Below are 8,976 nucleotides of genomic sequence, written 5' to 3' on the forward strand. Positions count from 1 at the left end.
GGATTGGATGAAGACAGTAGGAAAGCAGAGAGACGGAAGGGAAGGCATCTTCATGCGCTTATCTGAAGTTCCTACCAATGAATTACATAAGTATCTCTATCTTTACCTTTGTGTTATTTTCGTTCATCACCATATCCATTTGAGTTTGCCTGACTAAGATTTACTAGATGACCATAGCTTGCTTCATACTAACAATCTCCGTGGGATCGACCCTTACTCGCGTAAGGTTTATTACTTGGACGACCCAGTGCACTTGCTGGTTAGTTGTGCGAAGTTGTGTAATGCCATGGTATTGAGCCACCAAGTTTTTGGGGTTCATGACCGGGGATTATGAGAGTTGTGAAAAGTATTGTTCACAATTTCGCGCACCACCCTCCACAAGGGCAGGGCAGCATTTCTTGGTGCATGGCGCAGCATCTTGGCTCGGCCAGGACTTGAACACTCGGCCAGCAGCAGCACACACGGGCAGCAGAATCTGGCGCACCAAGAAAACTCTGCCCTGCCCTCCACAAGGGCAGGGCAGCATCCTGCAGCATCACTCTCACCAAGCACGCACGCACGAGGCCACATGCACCATTTCCTGCTCTGCCCTCCACAAGGGCAGGGCAGCCTCCTGGAAGCCACTTTTCTCATGGGCTGAAAATTGGATTAAAAATCCAATTTAATTCATTTCTTCACCAAATCAAAAGCCCATCCAAATACCAAATCCAAGAATAGAAAGTGTATAAATAGGAGATAGTTTGATGTAATTAGGGATCTTTTTCTTTACTTTTGACTTTTAAAACCTTCTTTTGATTTTTGAGACTTCATTGAGAGCTAGGCACTGAGATTTCAGAGAATTGGGGAGGAGAATTGATCTCACTTCTTCCTCGTTCTTGCTTGAGCATTTTTACTTTTCTTGTTTGAGTCTTGGGTGTGAAGAATTGAGGAAATTCTGTCTCAATCTCCATTCACGATCTCTTTAATTCCTCTTCTGCATAATTGAGTTCAATTACATTTCCTGTACTGCTTCTTCTTAAATTTCTTGTTAATTGCTTTGTGAACTTGGATCTGGGAAGGCAATTGAGATCTAGACTTTGCTCTCTAGTCTCTGGAGTCCTGAGATCCCATTTTCCTTTTTGGTTCTTCTGTGAACCCCTGCTGCAATTTAATTTCATTTCCTGTTTGAATTCTAGTTACTTCCAATTCATCTTCTGCTTTATTAATTGTTGCAATTTAATTTCCCTTGCTGAAATTCTGAATTCCCAAACCTCAACTCCCTATTTCCATTCAAGCAATTTATATTTCTTGCACTTTAAGTTACTGCAATTTACATTTCTTGCACTTTAAGTTTCAGCCATTTAATTTCTTGTTCTTTAAGATTGAGCACCTTTACTTTCAGTTCTCTTTAAATTCTGCAATACATCCCTCTCCCTTTACATTTCCTGCTATTTACTTACTGTTGGATACAAAATCACTCAACCAATGCTTGATTCGCTTGACTAAATCAATCACTAAACTAAAATTGCTCAATCCTTCAATCCCTGTGGGATCGACCTCACTCCCGTGAGTTTTATTATTTGATGCGACCCGGTACACTTGCCAGTGAGTTTTGTGTTGGATCGTTTTCCACACATCAAGTTGGTAATGCTTGAAGTCCTCCCCTCTCGCTGTGGACTTGTATCCATTAGTTGTATCAATGATCTCGACATGTTCCAGGGAGAGAACTCTGTTGATAGTGAAGACTTTAGGTAACTGAGATGGTACAATGGGGAGATTAGGGGGAATATCTGGGAAGTAAGCTGAGATCACTCTATCCCCTGGAGAGAAGTCTTCCGTAGGGATCTTTTTGTTCCTCCACTTCCTTGGTACCTTCTTCCTTGTGTCTTTTGACATTGTCTTGCTCTTGATGACTCCTTCCTCTAAGTTGGTTTTGTTGCTTCCTTCACATATCTCTGGTGGTTTAGGTTTCTCTAGTTTTTCCTTGAGTTGTGACAACTGCCTATTTCCTTGTTCCTCATGCATGGGTTTCCCTAGATGGGTTGGGTGTGCTTCAATGCTTGCTTCCTCCTTCAACATCTTATTGTGATCTTTGCTTGGTTCCTTGTGCTCTTGGTCTGCTTCTTGTGAGAGTTTGAAGACATTAAAGCTGAGTCGTTCATCATGGATCCTCAATATTAGCTCCCCTTACTCCACATCTATGAGTGCTCTGGCTGTAACTAGGAATGGTCTTCCCAATATGATTGGGTGAGTGTGACTCTCTTCCATGTCCAGAATGACAAAGTCTGTTGGGAGAAAGTATTTCCCAACTTTTAGCAACACATTCTCCACCACTCCTATTGCTTGCTTTTGAGTCTTGTCAGCCAGTCTGATTACCACATCTGTGGGCATTATCTCGTTGATCTACAGCCTCTTTACCAAGGATAATGGCAGTAAGTTGATGCTTGCCCCCAAGTCACAGGGTGCTCTATCGAACATTGTTTCTCCTATGGCACAGGGGATGTGAAAACTCCCTGGGTCTTTTCTTTTTGCAGGCAACTCAGGTTGAATAAGGGCACTACATTCCTTGTTCAACACTATAGTCTGGCCTCCTTTAATTGAGCTTTTCCTGGGAAGAAGTTCCTTTATATACTTGATGAATGCAGGCATTTGTTGAATGGCCTTGATGAATGGTATGTTCACATGCAGAGATGCAAACAAATCTAGGAACCTTGAGTACATTCTCTTCCCCACAGCACCATTGAGCAGTTGTGGAAATGGTGCATAGAGCTTAAGCAACTCTTGTTGTGAGATTTCTGGTTCTTGGTGATCTCTATCCTCCTCCTCTGTTGAGTTATCTTCAGGCTATTTGGAGAGTTTGCCTTGCTTGTCTTCAGCCTCTTGATCACTTGTAGTGACCATTTTACAATCTTCCCATCTTACTTTCTTTGCTTCGCCTCTTGGGTTTTTCTCCGTGTCACTTGGGAAGCCATCAGTAGGTTTGGGAATCTTCTCAGCTAAGCATCCCACTTGGAATTCCAGCTTCTTGATGGTCTCTCCCTGGTTCTTAATATTGGCTCGCACCTCCTCTTTGAACACATTGTTTTCTTGAATCTCTTGGCATATTCCTTCAAGTAAGGTTTCAAGCTTAGAGAGTCTGTCATCAATTGATGGTAGATTGGGATTAGAGGTGGAAGGATGAGAGGTGTTGTTGTGGTTTTGATATGGATGTGGAGAAGTGTTGTTGTGGGGGTGTTGATATGTCCTCTGTGTGAATTGTTGATGAGCTGCATTGTTATTGGAGTTGTAACATTTCTGGTCTTGGCTTTGATCTTGCTAATTCCCCCACCCAAAGTTTGGGTGGTTCCTCCATCCAGGGTTGTTTGTCTTGGAGTATGGATCATGGTTCTGTCTAGGTGAATTCCCAATGTAGTTGGCTTGCTCAAGGTTACCCTCTGCTTCTTCTTCAACTCCTTCTTGGGTTGTTGAGGAGGTGGTGATTGCTGCCACTTGGTTCCTCTCCATCTTCTTAGTGAGGTCAGCTAGCTACTTGGTAATGAGCTTGTTCTGAGCCAGCAGAGCATCTACATTGTTTAGCTCTATCACTCCTCTAGTGTTCCCTCTTTCGGAAGCATAGAAGTAGTCATTCTCAGCTACAGTCTCAATTACATCTATGGCTTCTTCAATGGTCTTCTTCTTGTTCAATGATCCTCCAGAGGAATGGTTTACTGCCTTCTTTGATTCATATGACAAGCCTTCATAGAAGATGTGCAACTGCACCCATTCATTGAACATATTTGGTGGACACCTCCTTCTTAGGTCTTTGAACCTTTCCCAAGCTTCATAAAGTGTCTCCCCATCTTGCTGTCTGAACGTCTGCACTTCAGTTCTCAGCCTATTGATCCTTTGAGGGGGGTAAAACCTTGCCAAAAACTTATTCACTACCTCCTCCCAATTTGTCAGGCTTTCTTTTGGAAAGGATTCAAGCCATTTGGATGCCTTGTCCCTGAGTGAAAAAGGGAACAAGAGCAGCCTATAGACATCTGGGTGGACTCCATTGGACTTCACTGTGTCACAAATCCTCAAGAAAGTGGTCAAGTGTTGATTCGGGTCTTCTTGAGCACCTCCTCCAAATGAGCAATTATTCTGCACAAGAGTGATGAGCTGAGGTTTTAGCTCAAAATTGTTGGCATGTATGGTGGGCTTCTGAATGCTACTTCCACAGTTCCTGGGTTTGGATTGATGTAAGAGCCTAACACTCTTCTATCCTCCCCAGCATGATTTGCTCTACCTCCTCCCCCATGCTTATTAGCCTCTTCTTCATGTTGGTTTTCCATGTTGCCTTCCGTGTTTAGTTCAAAGTGTTCCTCCTCCTCTTCAGCACCGATTGCACGTTTTTCTCTTGCTTCCCTCCTTAATCTAAGGAGGGTCCTCTCTGGTTCAGAATCGAAGGAAGTTGAAGCCCTGCTTCTTCTCCCTGTCATACAACCAACAAGTACAAGCAAGTAACAATATGTGCGTAACTATTCTAAAAAAAATGTTGTTAGTGTGAGTGATGCAATATATCGAACAGTTAGTAGGTGAGTGAAAAAAGATCGTAAACAACTGGAATAAAAGGGTAAAGGAATGGGAGGAAAACAACTAAAACTGAAAGTAAATTGCTCAAACAGGGGAGAGGTTAACTAAGCCAGAAAGTAAATTACTCAAACAGAAAATTAAATCAACAAAACAAAAATGCTCAATCTAGTGATCTCCTAATTTAATCATTGTTGATGCACAATCAATCCCCGACAACGGCACCATAAACTTGATGCAAGTGGAAACTGTCTCTCAACAAAATCTCTCAACAAATTTTCTTCGGCAAGTGTACCGAATTTGTCGTCAAATAAAAACTCACAATAGAGTGAGGTCGAATCCCACAGGGATTGATTGATCAAGCAACTTTAATTATAAGAATGTTCTAGTTGAGCGAATTCAGAATTTGGGTTGAGATTTGCAGAAAATAAAATGGCGGGAATATAAATAATAGAAAAAGTAAATGCTAGAATTAAAGGGCTGAAAGTAAATGAATGAAAGTAAATTGCAGAATTGTAAATGGGAATGGGGTGTTTGCTCATGAAAGTAAACGCAGAAATTAAAGAGAATAGGTGAGATCAGAATTTGGGAGTTCATTGGGCGCAGGAGATGTTGCAATTCTCCGGATCAAGTTCATTCTTATCTCTTCCTCAATCAATGCACTCATTGATCTCCTTGGCAATCTTAATTGATTGAATTACAATTTCTTGCAATTCAATCTCTCAAATCTTGATCAATAGCCAATTCCTTGGTCAATTGCTCATGAGAAGAGATGAAGTGTGGTCACTGATTATACCACATGCATTTCCCAAATCAAGTAAACAAAGATGGAGAATACATCATGGAACTAGAAGAGCCGAGTAAAATACAGAGAGTAGTGCTATTTTCCAACTTCCAGCCCTCTAAATAATTCAAAGCTACTCCTATATATACTACTCTTCTCAGCTTCTAGTTGGCTCTTCAAGTCTTGGGCCTTTGGATCTTGAGTTTGAAGCAGTTCTCTTCTTCATTTGGGCTTGGTTTTACTTGCAGAGAGAAAGTGTAAAGTGGGCAGAGACTTTAGCTCAGGACGTTAGGGGTGTTAACATTTTAGTGAAAGTATGAGTTCGAGAACGTTAGTGACACTCAACATTGTCACTAACGTTCCAATGTACCCCTTTGCCTCACGTTAGAGCCTACGTTAACTAGGTTAACATGGCTTCTAACGTACTAACGTTCCAATGTACCCCTTTGCCTCACGTTAGAGCCCACGTTAACTAGGTTAACGTGGCTTCTAACGTGGCCTTGCCAACCTTCGAGAATGTTAGTGACATTCAACATTGTCACTAACGTTCTAATGTGCCCCAATGTCTCACGTTAGAGTCCACGTTAACTAGGTTAACGTGACTTCTAACGTGGCCATTCTTAGCCATCCCCAACGTTAGTGACAATGTTGAGTGTCACTAACGTTGGCTTCCTTCCCCCTTTTAACCGTTAGCTTTCCACGTTAACTAAGTTAACGTGGAAGTTAACGTGGCTCCTTGGGGTTTTGTGGATGCTTCCAACGTTAGTGACAATGTTGGGTGTCACTAACGTTGTCGACCACCCTTGCCTCTTACGTTAGCTCCCACGTTAACCAAGTTAACGTGGGAGTTAACGTGGTACATTGCACCTTAGGCCAACGTTAGTGACAATGTTGAGTGTCACTAAAGTGAAACTGGCCAAGATGCCCTGGCATCATTTGCCTCACGGGTTTCCCTTTTTGGCCTTCTGAACTATGCCTTTTTCTTTGGCTGCCCTGACACCCTCTCTTTAGTTAGCTATATCGTCTTTACGACTAGCCATCCAGGCTTCTTAGTCGAATTCTAGACAATTTTTTCGGATAAAACCTATTTAGTTTGTTTGGACGACTTTCTTGGCCTTGTTTTGAGATCCTTTTTTTTCAGGAGTTTTGTAGCCTTAGGCTTTTCAACCTTTGAAACTTTTGCTTGTTCCCTTTTTTGAGGTTGTATTTGTCCTTTCGGGTCGTGCCCCTTTTAGCTGACGTCGACCTATATGCTTTTGTTATCCGGGCTTTTTAGTCGTATTCCAACAACTTTTTAAGTAGTATTCCCATATGAAACCTTTTTTTTAGTTTGTACGGTCGACTTTTTAGCGCCGTTTCGACTTGTGCTTTTGCTTTTTAAGTAATGTCTTTTTTCAAGACTTATACCCTTCAGTTAAGCACTTCTGGCCTTCCTTTCTTTGGCACTTGCGAGATGTTTTTGTCCCTTTTTCAATGATCCTTTCATTGGTCTGACTTCTCTGTCGGGCCTCCTTAAGTTATTTTTAGTAATCCCATTTTTAGTTAGACCTCGTCAGGTCACTTTTTCTGGGTAACTTTTTATAACTTCTTGCATTAACTTGCTTCTATCGCTTCACCTTGCTGTCTTCTTTTGATCGGGCGACGAATTTTGTGTTTTATGAGCGTAAATTAATGCGTCTTGGTAGGAAACTTTTTAGGGAATTAACAACTTTCATTCAAATAATAATAAGATAAAAATATAAATAAAAGTGTGTACATGTTAGTGCTTACCCTTCTAAGTCAGGCAGTTTTTTTTATCTCGTCCTGGTGCCTCATTAAAAAACCTTTTTAGGATAAAGAGTGCGCTTTGACCTAAGATCTTTACCATTTTCTAGTTATAGTACCTTCTTAGGTTACAGGCATGCCATGACCTTAGTAGCTCCTGCCCTTCGAGGTCGGCCACCCTGTAGTAACCTTTTCCCAGTAGTTCTGCAACTCAGCATGGTCCTTTCTAGTTGGCTGCTAGCTTCCCTTCTCCTGAATGACCTGCTTCAATATCATTTCAGATTAAGATGAGATCGTTGGTGGTGAAACTTCACTAGACTACCTTCTGATTATACCTTAAAGCCATTCGACGCTTTAGCACTTCCTCTCTAATCCAAACTCTTTCTTGGACTTCTGGAAGTAGGTCGAGCTCTTCCCTTTGAGCTTGGGAGTTGGTATCTTCGTTGTAGAGGATCACTCTTGGGGATCCTTCTTCTACTTCTACAAGTATCATTGCCTCCATTCCATAAGCAAGTCAGAAGAGTGATTCCCCAGTAGTGGAGTAGGGTGTTGTCCGATATGCCCATAGGACTTGTGGGAACTCCTCCGCCCAAGCTCCTTTTGCATCCTGTAGCCTCTGTTTTAACCCGGCCAATATGACTTTATTGGCGGCTTTCGCCTGTCCGTCAACCTGTGGGTGTTCTACAGAGCTGAATTGGCGCTTGATTTTCAGATCAGCTACGAGGTTCCTGAAGCCCGTGTCGGTGAACTGAGTGCCATTGTCTGTGGTAATGGAGCATGGGACCCCAAACCTTGTGACAATGTTTCTGCATAGGAACTTCCCACTTCTTTGGGCAGTGGCAGTGGCTAACGGTTCTGCCTCAATCCATTTTGTGAAAAAGTCTATTCATACAATGAGGAACATGACCTGTCCTGATCCCTGGGGAAATGGTCCGAGGAGGTCGAGTCTCCACTTTGCAAATGGCCTGGGTGAAGTGACACAAATGAGTTCTTCGGGTGGTGCGATATGGAATTTGGGGTGCTTCTGGCATGAAGGGCATGTTCTGACTAACTCTATTGCTTCCTTTTGCAAGGTCGGCCAGTAAAACGTAGCTCGGAGTACCTTTTTGGAAAGAGCTCGTGCCCCGAGGTGATTGCCGCACATGCCACTGTTGACTTCGTCAAGGACTTCCCTAGCGGAGGTTGGGACGCATTTTAGGATGGATGTAGAGATTCCTCTCCTATATAGAACGTCATGCACTATGGTGTTGTACTGTGCTTCTCATACTAGCCTTTTTTCCTCTTTTTTATCTGCGGGAAGCGTTCCAGACTTGAGATAGCTGATTATGGGGGTCATCCACCCTTGGTCATGGTCTGATATATTTAAGACATTTTTTCCTTCCGAGGTTGATGGATTTTATAGTGTTTCTTAGATGAGACTTCTATTGTTGCCCCCGAGTTCGTTGCTGGCTAGTTTCGAAAGTACACCAGCTCAGCCATTTTATTCCTGAGGTATATGTGGTAGCGCGAAATTGTGAACAATACTTTTCACAACTCTCATAATCCCCGGTCATGAACCCCAAAAACTTGGTGTTCAATACCATGGCATTACACAACTTCGCACAACTAACCAGCAAGTGCACTGGGTCGTCCAAGTAATAAACCTTACGCGAGTAAGGGTCGATCCCACGGAGATTGTTAGTATTGAAGCAAGCTATGGTCATCTTGTAAATCTTAGTCAGGCAAACTCAAATGGTAATGGTGATGAACGAAAATAACAAAAAGGTAAAGATAGAGATACTTATGTAATTCATTGGTAGGAACTTCAGATAAGCGCATGAAGATGCCTTCCCTTTCGTCTCTCTACTTTCCTACTGTCTTCATCCAATCCTTCTTACTCCTTTCCATGGCAAGCT

This window comes from Arachis duranensis, chromosome 10 (genome assembly GCF_000817695.3).
Source record: "Arachis duranensis cultivar V14167 chromosome 10, aradu.V14167.gnm2.J7QH, whole genome shotgun sequence".
NCBI lineage: Eukaryota > Viridiplantae > Streptophyta > Magnoliopsida > Fabales > Fabaceae > Arachis > Arachis duranensis.